At 40.1% G+C, this 14,455-nt stretch overlaps 1 long non-coding RNA gene across 2 annotated transcripts in view; it reads right to left on the reverse strand.

Annotated features, from left to right (window-relative positions):
* Nucleotides 1-14,455, reverse strand: part of LOC311423844 — a 41,031-nt gene that overhangs the window by 14,681 nt on the left and 11,895 nt on the right. Inside the window, exons 3-4 of one of the 2 annotated variants that reach the window (XR_014685916.1) lie at nucleotides 12,676-12,802; nucleotides 1,449-1,647 (exon numbers count right to left, since the gene is read on the reverse strand). This is a non-coding gene — a long non-coding RNA (uncharacterized lncRNA). The remainder of the gene's footprint in view (nucleotides 1-1,448; nucleotides 1,648-12,675; nucleotides 12,803-14,455) is intronic. The other variant, XR_014685917.1, reaches the window with a different exon arrangement.

The raw sequence follows: 14,455 nt of genomic DNA on the forward strand, positions 1-14,455 counted from the left end.
TAGACCTTTTCAGACCACTCTCTAAATCTGTTGAGTAATGCACAATGTAATTTGATATAATCATTTGGAATATGTATAACAGCACCTGCATAAATGGAAGAAACTTTAAACTATATTTCTAAGACGTTCCAGTAGTCTTCAAGTAGTACAAAAATTAACAAGACCTACAAATGCATTTTGTCCTATCACTAAAGGCCTCCAAATCCATAATCAGCTTCTGAATTTTTCACAGAATAATAATAAAACACTTCTATTTTTCAGAACTGTTATTCACAGGTCTATTTAAGCCGCATTGTTATTGGTTTGTTGATTAGATATATAATATGGTTTTCAAACAGTGTTGCCACAGATGAAAATATGTTTAAAAAGGGGAACATATAGTCGGGGTGGATGAAGTGGGGAATACATGCAGTCAATGTTGTCGTCAAAGAAAAAGGAACGTGTGCAGCCTGAGCTAGACATTTTGTAGGGACCAATGAATAGAATTACTATTTGGTCTTGTTTTGGCATTGCTGCATTCTGGGAAAAAGGGATTTGTGAATAGTGTTTAGATACAAATAGAAGTGCTCAAAGAAATGACTGATTCCTTTTAATGTTGTTGTTTTTTCTTCTCATGAGTTAAGTGAAGAATACTGTGAATATTTTCTGTCTTGTCAGCTTTGGAATCAATGTTAAATAAATGGTTAAAAAAATGATTATTTAATTATTATTGTGGTTTTTTTTTGTTTGTTTGTTTTTTCTTTTTTCTCAAGGGTTCCTTGTTTTTAATTATTGACAAGCACAGGTTGTCATATTCACTAAATAAATAAATTAATTAACGCAGATTTGATGGCCTGAGTTATACAGAAGGTCAGGGTAGATGATCTAATTACTTACATGTATTCTTAGTACAACTTGAAATACATTTTTACATGTGAGAAGCCACAAGTATAAATGTGAACACAGATAAATGAAAGAAATGAGAGTTTAAAATTTTGACTAAAAGTCTGGTAAGAGAAGTGTCATCTGAAAGCCTGAAATCCTCCCTGTTTAACACAAATACTCTCATATAATTTCTCCTTTTGAAGGATCCAGCAGAGACGTAGATGTCTCCTAAACTGATTAATCACATTGAAATCATATTAATCACATTGAAAAATGGGTGTTTTATTTCAGTGAAATGATTCACTTCAGGCAGTTGCTTTGTTTTCCCTTCTTCATTAAGTTCTGAAAAAGCTTGAACAACTACCTTTGCTGCGTGCTTTTCTTTTAGTTGGCTCAAGTTAAGTGGAAAAAAAAAAAAAAGATCAAACAAATAAACACAACAAAAACATACAAAAACCACAAATGAAACAAAACCAAAACAACAACAACAACAAAATACAGTTTGGGCCTCTGTACTTCTTCTTCTTCTTCTTTTTTTTTTTTTTTTTTTTTTTTTTTTTTTTTTTTAAGTGGCTTAAACTTACTTTCATCATTTTTCTTTCTTTCTTTCTTAGAAAGATTTTAGATGGTTAGGTCAGCCATGATCTAACCATTTAGATCTCCATCTCAGAGGAGCTGCAGTCTTCTTTAGGAAGTCCGGTCCTTGCTCTTGACTTCAGTATCACACTGTCTCAGATGAGTGCAGAAATAATAAAGGAAGAGAAGGAGGATAGCTGTAGAAATCTAGGGATGACAGAGGAGAAAACAATCTAGGACCATATTGTTTATAATTATTAAAGTTCATTAAAGAGAAACTAAAAATGCAATTATAGAAAATAAATGACCAAATTATGAGTTCAGAATACGTTATTATGTTTCTCACAAAGCATAATTATTTTGTGTCATTTATTCAATATATTCAAGGTTGTAGCAGCACCTATGTTATATTTCAAATGTTTATAACTTGGCAGTAAGAAATTTGCTTAGCAGTGAAAATTAACACACTATGCCTCAGACAGAAAACATGTTATTTTGCAGTCTTTCTCATATCTTATCTTTTATAAGTAAATGGCCTCCATGCTTTCACCACCTATGAAAATAGTGTTGTTGTTGATTTTGTGTGTGTGTGTGTTAGTGTGTGTGTGTATGTTTGTTTGTTTGTTTCTGATGATGTTTTCTTATTTTTAAAAGTGACCATACTTCTGATACTCAAGGTGATTATCCTTGAATATATAGATTACTATTAACTTCTCTGTGGTTGTGGTTTGGAACTGAATCTTAGCTTCTTCTTTTTTTCTTTTCTTTTTTTTTTTTTTTTTTTTTTTTTTCAGAAAGGTAATGAAGAAGATTGAGTTTTCCTTCACTTCTAGTATTTTTTTTTTCCCAAATCTTCTTAAAAAAAAAATTGAACTAGTTTTAGTTCTAGTCCAGAATGTTTCTTTAGTTTGTTATTTGATTTTTGTTTGTTTGTTTGTTTTTGGTTTTATTAATTCTTAAGCACATATAAATATAGCGATTTGATTATATATACATAAAAACAATGAAATGCATTGATAAATGTCTCTCCATTCTTCAGTTAACAGCATTGATTTAACATCTGTATAAAAAGACCCTATAAAATGTGTGCAGAATCAGAATAATGATTTAACTTTTTAAGAAATTGAGATAAAATCCACAGCTCAAAGATTGCTAAAAATTGTCTCTGGTTAGAGCCATTAGAATGGTTAGACCATTAGAATGACTGAATTCTGCAAAGAAAGAAATTAATTTGATAGAGACTAATAGCATTCTACTTGATCTTTACTCAAGAAGTATCATTGTCTGAACGTTTGGGCTTTCTAGTATATCCTTACAAGGCTGGAAACATTCAAAATAATAAGAATCTGTAAATTGTTATGTAACTGAAAGAACATAATGATTTACAAAACTGGTGTTTCTTTTTGATATTTTGTTATCTTCAGTTTTCTTTTAATTTTTATATTAAATTTTCTCTGCTGAGATATTCTTTCTTTCTTTCTTTCTTGGCTTTTATATATATATATATATATATACATACATATATATATATATATATAAAATGTATATATATGTATGTATATATATACATACATACATACATATATATGTATATATATATGTATGTATGTATATATATATATTTATATATATATATATATATATATACACATACATATATATATATATATATTGTTTGGCTGATATTGTTTTATCTACCAACCAAGAGTAATAATTCATTCCTATATTTTTAACCTGACAACTTTTCATTCTGTTCAATATAGGACTTTTTTTGCCTCTGTTATGGTTTAACCCAGCTGGCAGCTAAGCACCACACAGCCATTTGCTCACCCTCCCCTCTCCCTCTCTGGGATGGGGGAAAGCAATGAAAGCCTGTGGGTTGAGATAAAGACAGTTTATCAGGACAGAAAAGAAATGAAAATAATAATAATGATGATAACAGTACTACTAATAATAATGTGTATGAAACAAGTGATGCACAATGCAATTGCTCACCACCTGCTGACCGATGCCCAGCCTATCCCCAAGCAGATGGCCCCTCCACCCCGGCTAGCCACCCCTATCTCTTGTTCAGCATGATGTCAGATGGTATGGAAAACACCTCTGGCCAGTTTGGGTCAGCTGTTCTGGGTCAGTCCCCTCCCCGCTCCTGCTTCACTCCCAACCTGCCCACTGGCAGGACAGAGTGAAAAGCTGAAAAGTCTTTGGCTTAGTGTAAGCACTGCTCTGCAACAATTAAAACGTCAGTTTGATGTCAATGTTATGTCAACATCCTATATTCCAAACACAGCACCATACCATCTACTATGAGGACAATTAACTCTATCCTAGCTGAAACCAAGACAACCTCAATTCTTAATCGTGTGAAATCATTTTCTTACTTATTTTCATCTCTTAACTCTTCACATACAGATTACAATTATGAAAACTTTTCAAAATGCAGCTAACTGCATATAAGTCCACTGTGTCTGTATTTTATTGATAGAAATTTTGCTATACAGTATACAAAAGTAATAGGCATGCACAGAAACATTTCTGTTTACTGTGATTATTATACTGGTAACATAAAGAAAGATGGAATATGAATTTGATAGAAATTAGAAAGTAAACAGGTACTTAAACTTCGACAAAAAGGTCTGAAAAGTCTGAGATTTTACCAGAATTTCTTTCCTAGGAGCCACCATCTGTCCCTGTTTTATATTTAGGCCAAGTTTTAGCTGTTGATTTTGTATTCAAATGTGTACTCTCTCCTACTCCCCCCACTTTCAAATACAGCCACATATCTTAGAATGCCAGGTGTCTCACATAATAACATTCATAAGAACAGCAAAAAAATCCCAGAGCTACTTATTTATTTGTTGTTCTACAAATACTTATAAATAATGTCCAAAAGTAAAGAGCTGGTAAAGGCCCCTCAAAGCTGGTGAGGGGCCTGGAGAACAAGTCCTACGAGGAGCGGCTGAGGGAGCTGGGCTTGTTCAGCCTGGAGAAGAGGAGGCTCAGGGGCGACCTTATCGCTCTCTATGGGTACCTCAAGGGAGGCTGTAGCGAGGTGGGGGTTGGCCTGTTCTCCCACGTGCCTGGTGACAGGACGAGGGGGAATGGGCTTAAGTTGAGCCAGGGGAGTTTTAGGTTAGATGTTAGGAAGAACTTCTTCACTGAAAGGGTTGTGAGGCACTGGAACAGGCTGCCCAGGGAAGTGGTGGAGTCACCATCCCTGGAAGTCTTCAAAAGACGCTTAGATGTAGAGCTTAGGGATATGGTTTAGTGGAGGGCTGTTAGCGTTAGGTCAGAGGTTGGACTCGATGGCCTTGAGGTCTCTTCCAACCTGGAGGATTCTGTGATTCTGTGATTCTGTGAAAGAGAAGAAGATAAGAAAAATAAGGTATCACAGATTGTAGAGAATAGGAAGTCTATTTTTGAATTATTTTTCTTGTACAATTGAGGAAATTTGAAATTTAGTTTGTACGTGTGTGTGCACATGTGGAAGCTTGAATCTGTGATCTTCATTTATTGCTCCTGACATTTACTCAAAAAATAAAAACTATGCTATGCAAGCAGTTGTCTTCATAGGTCTATTCTGAACCTCATAGGGCTCTATGTCAGCGAAGAGGTTGTAGCATTAGACTGTTTTCAGAACTAATTCCAGGACTACAGTCTGCAAAAGAAGTTTGCAGAGTGCGATTTGCCGAGGCGATCGGCTCCGGGGCAGACGCGTTCTGCAGCGGAGCGGGGGATCGGGCCAGGCAGGGCTAATTTTTTCCAGCATCGAGCCTACTTGAGGGAGCCGCCAGGACGCGGCAGCCTTCGTGAGGGAGGCTGACGAGGTGAAGGCAGAGCCAGCAGCGCCCCCTCCCCAGCCGTTCAAAAGCTGCCCCTAGGGAGCGCGAGCGACTAGGAGCGCGGTGAACAGGGCGGGCAAACAGGGCGTGGCGCGTCAGAAGGGAGTGGCGCGGCAGTTAGCGCGGCAGTTCGCGCAGGCAGGGCGCGCAGGAAGGGCAGAGCGCTCCCCCTACACACAAACACCTCCTTAACAACAGCCGTAACTAGGTGATAATGGTCGCCACCAGGCACGGCGCGCTCTCCAGAAAGTCAGTACACATGCAGACCGACTACCCGTTAAAAAATGCAGCAGTTCGGGTCACCGGATGCAAGGAGTGTCTGAGCCTGTTGCTGCCATCGGCGGGAGGCAGAGAAACTGCGTGCGTGAGGTGCGAGCAGGTGGATGATCTGGTCCGCATGGTGGCGGAGCTCAAGGAGGAGGTGGAGAGGTTGAGGGCCATCAGGGAGTGTGAGCGGGAGATAGACTTCTGGAGTAACTCCCTGCAGGGCCTCAAGGGGAGGTGCCGAGGTGAGACTCCTCAAATGCGGGCAGACCCCCTGCCCTGTCCCCATCGGGCAGAGGGAGGGGATCTGGGAGCTGAGGAGGAATGGAAACAGGTCCCTGCTCGACATCGCAGACGATGCCCTCCCCTTCCGGCCCCACCTTCCCAGGTGCCCTTACGCAACAGGTTTGAGGCCCTAGAGATTGAGAGGCCGGTGTGTGAGGAAGAGGTAGCAAATGTTCCCAGGAGGATGCCTGGGGCGAGGAGGTCAACTCCGCGCCTCGGGACTGCCTCCACCAAGAAAGACAGGAGGGTTATTGTTGTTGGAGACTCGATTCTTAGGGGAACAGAGGGCCCTATTTGTCGGCCTGACCCTACCCGTAGGGAAGTCTGCTGTCTCCCTGGGGCCAGGGTCAGGGACGTTGCCAGGAAGCTTCCTAACCTGGTGTGCCCCTCTGACTATTACCCTCTTTTGATAGTCCAGGCGGGCAGTGATAACATCGAAGAGAGAAGCCTCAAGGCTATCAAAAGGGACTTTAGGGGACTGGGTCGGTTAGATGGAGCGGGAGTGCAGGTGGTGTTTTCGTCCATCTCTACGGTGGCAGGGAGGGGTTCAGAGAGGACACGGAAAGCCCACCTGTTAAACACGTGGCTCCGGGACTGGTGCCAATGCAGAAATCTTGGGTTTTTTGATCATGGGGCACTTTACTCAGCACCTGGCCTGATGGCCGCAGACGGGTCCCTATCTTTTAGGGGAAAAAGGATCCTGGGCCAGGAGCTGGCAGGGCTCATTGAGAGGGCTTTAAACTAGGTAGGAAGGGGGATGGGGCTGAGGCTAGGATTGTTGGGGCTGTGCCAGGGGGAACAATGGCAAGGCCGGAGGATAAGGCAATGGCCCAGCTGAAGTGCATCTACACCAATGCACGCAGCATGGGTAACAAACAGGAGGAGCTGGAAGCCATCGTGTGGCAGGCAGGCTACAACTTGGTTGCCATCATGGAGACGTGGTAGGACCAGTCTCATGACTGGAGTGCTGCAATGCCTGGCTATAAGCTCTATAGAAGGGACAGGCAGCATAGAAGGGGTGGTGGTGTGGCTCTCTATATTAGAGAGTCTTTCGAGCTTGTAGAACTCGAGGTTGGGAATGACAAGGTCGAGTCCCTTTGGGTTAGGATCGGCAGGGACAACAAGGCTAGTGTCCTGGTCGGGGTCTGCTATAGACCGCCGAACCAGGATGAGGAGACGGATGAGGAATTCTACAGGCAGCTGACAGAAGTTGCAAAATCGTCAGCTCTTGTACTCGTGGGGGACTTCAACTTCCCTGACATATCCTGGAAGCACAACACAGCCCTGAGAAAGCAGTCTAGGAGGTTTCTGGAGAGCGTGGAAGATAGCTTCCTGACGCAGCTGGTTAGTGAACCTACCAGGGGTGGTGCCCCGCTAGACCTTCTCTTCACAAACAGAGAAGGACTGGTGGAGGACGTGATTGTCGGGAGCTGTCTTGGGCAGAGTGGCCACGCAATGGTGGAGGTCACTATTCTTGGCGAGGCCAGGAAGGGGACCAGTAAAACCGCTGTATTGGACTTTCGGAGGGCTGACTTTGAGCTGCTCAGGACACTGTTTGGTGGAATCCCTTGGGAGGTGGTTCTGAAGGGCAGAGGGGTCCAGGAAGGCTGGGCGCTCTTCAAGAGGGAAGTCTTAATGGCGCAGGAACGGTCTGTCCTCACGTGCCCAAAGACGAGCTGGCGGGGAAGAAGACCGGCCTGGCTCAACAGAGAATTGTGGCTTGATCTTAGGAGGAAAAAGAGGGTGCTAGACTGGCGGCTAGCAAATGTGACGCCCATCTACAAGAAGGGCTGGAGGGCAGACCCGGGAAACTACAGGCCTGCCAGTTTGACCTCAGTGCCAGGAAAGCTCATGGAGCAGATCCTCCTGAGAGTCATCATGCAGCACTTGCAGGGGAAGCAGGCAATCAGGCCCAGTCAGCATGGCTTTATGAAAGGCAGGTCATGCCTGACGAACCTGATCTCCTTCTATGACAAAGTGACGCGCTGGGTGGATGAGGGAAAGGCTGTGGATGTGGTCTACCTTGACTTCAGCAAGGCTTTTGACACCGTCTCCCACAGCATTCTCCTCAAGAAACTGGCTGCTCTTGGCTTGGACTGGTGCACGCTTCGTTGGGTTAGAAACTGGCTGGATAGCCGGGCCCAAAGAGTCGTGGTGAATGGAGCCAAGTCCAGTTGGAGGCCAGTCACTAGTGGCATCCCCCAGGGCTCGGTGCTGGGGCCGGTCCTCTTTAATATCTTCATCGATGATCTGGACGAGGGCATCGAGTGCACCCTCAGTAAGTTCGCAGATGACACCAAGTTAGGTGCGTGTGTCGATCTGCTTGAGGGTAGGAAGGCTCTGCAGGAGGATCTGGATAGGCTGCACTGATGGGCTGAAGTCAACTGTATGAAGTTTAACAAGGCCAAGTGCCGGGTCCTGCACCTGGGGCGCAATAACCCCAAGCAGAGCTACAGGCTGGGAGAGGAATGGTTGGAGAGCTGCCAGGCAGAGAAGGACCTGGGACTGATGGTGGATAGTCGGCTGAATATGAGCCAGCAGTGTGCTCAGGTGGCCAAGAAGGCCAACGGCATCCTGGCTTGTATCAGGAACAGTGTGACCAGCAGGGCTAGGGAGGTGATCGTCCCCTTGTACTCAGCTCTGGTGAGGCCGCACCTCGAGTACTGTGTTCAGTTTTGGGCCCCTCGCTACAAGAAGGACATGGAGATGCTTGAGCGGGTTCAGAGAAGGGCGACGAAGCTGGTGAGGGGCCTGGAGAACAAGTCCTACGAGGAGCGGCTGAGGGAGCTGGGCTTGTTCAGCCTGGAGAAGAGGAGGCTCAGGGGCGACCTTATCGTTCTCTATGGCTACCTCAATGGAGGCTGTAGCGAGGTGGGGGTTGGTCTGTTCTCCCACGTGCCTGGTGACAGGACGAGGGGGAATGGGCTTAAGTTGAGCCAGGGGAGTTTTAGGTTAGATGTTAGGAAGAACTTCTTCACTGAAAGGGTTGTGAGGCACTGGAACAGGCTGCCCAGGGAAGTGGTGGAGTCACCATCCCTGGAAGTCTTCAAAAGACGTTTAGATGTAGAGCTTAGGGAAATGGTTTAGTGGGGACTGTTAGCGTTAGGTCAGAGGTTGGACTCGATGATCTTGAGGTCTCTTCCAACCTAGAAAATTCTGTGATTCTGTGATTCTGTGAAAAGAAGTAGCCAAGAAAATTTTAGTATCTATTTCTTGGTGATGAGATAGAGTTATTTAGCTCTACAATCTTCTTGGTCATCATTTTATCATTTTAACATTTTGTTTGTTTGTTTGTTTGTTTCTGTACATATAATTGTTCAGCATGACATCACATGGTATGGAATATCCTTTTGGTCACTTTGGGTCAGCAGTCCTTGTTCTGTCCCTTCCTAGCTCCTTGCGCACCCTGTCTCCTCATTGGCAGGGCAGCATGAGAAACTGAAAGGTCCCCTGGCTCTGTGTAAAGACTGCTCCTCAACAATTGAAACATTAGCATGTTATCACCATTGTTTTCATTCTAAATCCAAAACACAGCACCATACCAGCTATTAGGAAGAAAATCAACTCTAACCTAGCCAGAACCAGGACAAAAGCACAGGTTCTATAGTACTTGGCAGCTGCAAGTGGCTACCCAGGTGTCTCAAATGGCACTACTCACTTAAGTTTAAGTATTCCTGGGTACATATCTTAGGTGACTAATTTTCAGATAAACTGTGAACATACATAATCCATCCCATTTAAACAATCATGGGTGATATGACAATAAAAACAATAAACAGTAAAAACAGGGGGAGTTGGATTGGATTTTGGAGTTGGGGGCTGCCGATGCTTGAGTCTGTTAGCTCTTGGTATTATTTTCATTATTATTATTATTGTTGTTGTTTCTATCCTCCCCTCCCCCCCCCCCCCTTTTTGTTTTGTTTTGTTTTGTTTCTCTCAATTCCACTAGGGGAGGTGAAGAGGTGGAGGGCAGTGAATGAACAGCTGTATGGTGCTTAGCTGCCACCCCAGTTAAACAACAACTGGTCTTCTGCAGATAGAACTGAAGACCAAGTAGGAAAACATTAGGATACTTAATATGGCACTAGATGCTTATGTTTAACCAAATGCATTGAATTCTCCAGGGCTTTACCAGGCAAGAACTGAATCATCCCATCTATACTAGATACATTTAATTGCATGGTGGATTGCCCTATAGATGTGCCATCTCCCTTTGAGGACTATAAAAGGGGTTTACTTGCTTAAAGCTGCATATTACCCATTCCGACTAACTGGGGTCCAGCAGGCCCTCATCTACGTCTCAGAATGCCTTAGTTCTATGGAGTTGATTCTGTGCTATACCTGCAAAGCTCATGCATATCTAATGCCTGTTGCAATTAAAATGGACAGGATAAAAAACACTGTTAAAATAACTATTGCAGGTCTCATTAAATAAATAAATAATAGTCTTCAAGAAAGAAATATATATATATATATTATTGGCAGAGAATTGTACAAAATATATCCAGTTTTGCTAGGTGATGTAAAAGAATCTCTGTGCAAGTACTACTAGAAAAACTTGACACAATTTGAGCAGCTACATGTATATGACATGTCTGAGAGAAAACATTGCTGTGTGGGTATATGCAACCCCAAACACGGTTTGTATACAATAATGTGTACTCTTAACATTTTTTACTGTGTTAGGAGGTCATCCTCATTCTATCAAGTTAGTGCTGGAAACTGGCCCAACAGTCTCTATGTTGCCATAAATCTATTTAACTAAAATGCTTTAGAGGTTTGCTATGTGATAAACCTAGATGAAATCCTGAGGAACCAGATTCCTGTGGTAAGATGCTTGTGAGTAAATATGACTTCTGATTCCTATTGAGCACCTGCTGGACAGTGTGGACACTATTGTGCACAGTGTTATTCATATCCTAAACAGAAATTGATTTGCTGCTGTGCTTGTGCAGATAGCCATGAACTGCCAAACACTATTATGTCACTGACTCTTGATTTCTGCTTTTACAAGTAAGAGTATCAAAGGAAAAAGATTGCTTGAGAAAAAGTGTGGGTTTTGTTCTTGTTGTTTTGTTTTCACAATTATATGTAAACCTAATATTAGTTATATGTTGCAGAAATTATACCTACCCTTTACCATTTTAAATGAGAGATTTTGTATTTCAAAGACTTAAAAGTTACTCCTAACACAACACTGAATAAATTAAGAGCACACAGTGAGTCTAGAGGATTTTAACAGCTTTCAGGAGCAGTTGTGATTCCCAGCTATCCTTTTCCACTAACTGAGAAATTATCTGCAATAATTTACTTGCAAAGGAAAATTATCATTTTTTTTTTCTTTCTTAATTTAAGTGTTCTTGACAACAAAGAATGTTATTAAGAACAACACAGATCTCAGAACATTTATATTTTGGTGTTTTCCATTTTAATTATGGCCATAAAGACCTGTATTAGTACTCAGCATTTTTCAAAGAATCATGTTTGTAATCCTCAGTAGCCATCCAGTAATATACATGTAATATTGTCTTGACGATACCATATTTGAGAAGACTTCTGAAGTTCATGAAAAAATACTGGACATATTACAAAACATCAACACAGCAGAGCTGAAATTGAACTTTACCAAAAGTCATTTGAAATTGTCTTTTCTTCAGTGTTTAATTTCTCCAACAGAAGAATGCTTCACTTGAAGCATTATGTTCTTCTGCAGTTACAAAAAAAGATGTCTTCTCGTATCCTGTCACACATTATGTTATCAAAATTTACTCAGTACCACAGTGCAATTGTATTGAAAGCTGTACTTCAAATAGCTTGAACTTTGCCCTGGAAAGCTGTTGTTCGGTTACAAAATATATACATAATTGAATGTATATGAAATTCAGTTACTGTATGGTTCTTATTTTATGTTTTTCAGCAGTCAAAAAGAAAAAGCTACTATTACATATATTATATCTATAAAACCACATTTTACTTACTTCTCATTAGCTTTCCCAGAATAGCTACCTAAGGGGACATGAAGTCTGAAAAAGAACCTACAAGATCTGAACATCTATCTACTTGGACTAGCATTTGGAAAAGCTGCAAAACACAATGATAGTTACTTAGCACAGTTCACATAAATTCTTGTTTCCTTTCTAAAGGAGACATCTCTTGCATCCTTTCTAAACTGACTTTCTAAATCTTGTGATTACATAAACATCTCAGAAAATAAATAAACCAACAAAAGTAGCTTTCCCAGCTGCTCTGCTGCTCTGTGCAATTGAGGGATAGTAGTGAAGTCCAAGCACTCTGATTAATTTAGTCCAAGCAAAATACCTGATGTGGATGTTATGTTAGAGTGTCCTAATTACTTCTGGACTATATGTTCTAAGGTATTATCTTATTTGTATGAGAAGATGTCCAGATAGAGGGCACCATAGAAAAGGTATCAAATTGTTTTTTTTTTTTTTTTTTTCTCCTTTACAGCTACCTGAAAGGAAGGTGTGGGGATATGGGGGTCAGTCTCTTCTCACAGATAACTAATGATAGGACAAGAGGGAATGGCCTCAAATTGCTCCAGGGATTTAGAATCTTAGGATACATGTCAAGTGAAGAAAGACATGCTCGCTAAAATATATTAAAAGAGCTAATGTGCATCATTTCTTACAATTGTGTTTAAGTGATGGGGATGAACTGCCAAGGGTAAATGGTATCAGGAATTAATAACAACATTTTTCCACTGTTCTGCCTGTTGTAAGGAAGATGAAAAAACAAAACAAAACAAAACAACAACAACAACAACAAAAAGGATTATACTTGGGTTATGATTTACTGTTTTTGACAATTGTCAAAGTCCAGATACCTGTCCTGAAGGATGTTTCTGATAAGCCACTGAGAGCCACATGAAATTAAGTTTCACTTGTTGTCCTCTTGACTTGTGAAAAGCTTGAAGATGCATATTGAGCTTGTGGAAGCAGCAGCACTGAACACTAAGGAATGATGGGAAATTGTCACCACAGACACTTCTTGGAAGGTAGTATTTTTCTTTGTCTCTCTCTCTCTCCCCCTTTTTTATTTATTTATTTATTTATTTATTTATTTATTTATTTATTTATTTATTTATTTTTGGGTGGTGAAAAACAGACAAAAATTGTTAATGGTCAGTATCTTTGTCATTTATCCATATGATTGTTTGATAAGCAATGACTCAAGAAAGCATGCACAGTGTAAGCAGATTAAAAGAACATAAACATATCTAGAAATACTGTTTTTTTATAAATCCATGTCAACAGCCAGTGAAAAAAAAGCTTTTTATTTTTTCTTTTATTTTTTTTTAAATGAGGTCAGATTGTATAATTTTGTCAAGTTAAATTGTGTGAACTTCTCCGGGAACCTTCCATTTTGATTATATAGAACTTTAAGAAAACGTCTGGATGTTAGAATTGTTGGAATACTCTCTGTTAGAATTTTCTGTTGGAAAACTTTTAAGAAGATCTAAGTTTTGGATAGTATGTTCAGAATCTAATGATTCTACCACTGTCTAACAAATACATGTATATTAGGTGTAAGTAAACACAGTAAGTAAATAACACACAATTGCTTACTCTGAAAATAAGATGATCTTTCACATGAAGTTGTGAACCAAAATATTTCAGAGTTCAATGAGTAAAAACAAATGGCTACACAATTTTAAAAAGTCCTATCTTGGCTATTAAATAATAATTTTCAAATTAAATCCTAATGTCCTAAGCAACCCATGCTCAGGTATAAATTATAGCTGAAATTAAATAAAGACTTCATCCACAACTCACCACCATGCAATTTTTAAGTATTTACAAAATAAAAAGTACCAGCATTAACTACTTATGTGGAAGATGGTAAAAATGTTTACTCATCATCTCCATCCTCTGGTATTGAACTTGATGTCACTCTGATAAATACTCACTATCTAATTGCCTTCTAACTTTCACAAGAGAATAAGTGTGTTACGTCATTTCTCAGCTGCATTCCAGCTGAATTTATATTTACAGTAATTTGTAAGTGTACAGGCCTTCCAAGTGCTGCAAAGAATGTTACTTTAATATTATGTCATGTAGAAAAAGTTATCTGTATCCACAGAAACCTAGAATTCTTGCTCTAAATTAAGAAAAAAAAAAAAAAAAACACAACAACAACAAAAAAACTTAAATTAGGTAAAAAGAAGGGTTTATACTTTAAACATAAGATAAATTATTTGAAGCAGAATGAATAACAAGCATTAAGAACATGCTTTATGCCTAAAAACTCATTTTATTATGACTCAATGTCATTTTAGTCATTTTATTATGACTCAATGAGTCATTTTATTATGACTCAATGTCATAATAAAATGGTAGCTTGCCATGTCTCATGTTGTTTATTTTTTCTTTCTTTGTTTTAATATTAATAATTCAGTCTTCACACAGCACAAAGAGCTGTGTTGATATGGCATTGCTTGCAGGTTAATATTTCATGTATGAATTGTAAAATGCCTATGCTATGACTGAACCAAACCTAAAAAAAATTAATATGAATTTGAAATAACAAAGTTAGTAGGAAAGGAGACAATTATATAGAACAATTAAAAAAATGCCCTCCAAAACAACGAAATATGGTTTCTTGTT

Source organism: Aythya ferina (assembly GCF_964211825.1).
Source record: "Aythya ferina genome assembly, chromosome: 1".
In the NCBI taxonomy this organism is placed as follows: Eukaryota; Metazoa; Chordata; class Aves; order Anseriformes; family Anatidae; genus Aythya; species Aythya ferina.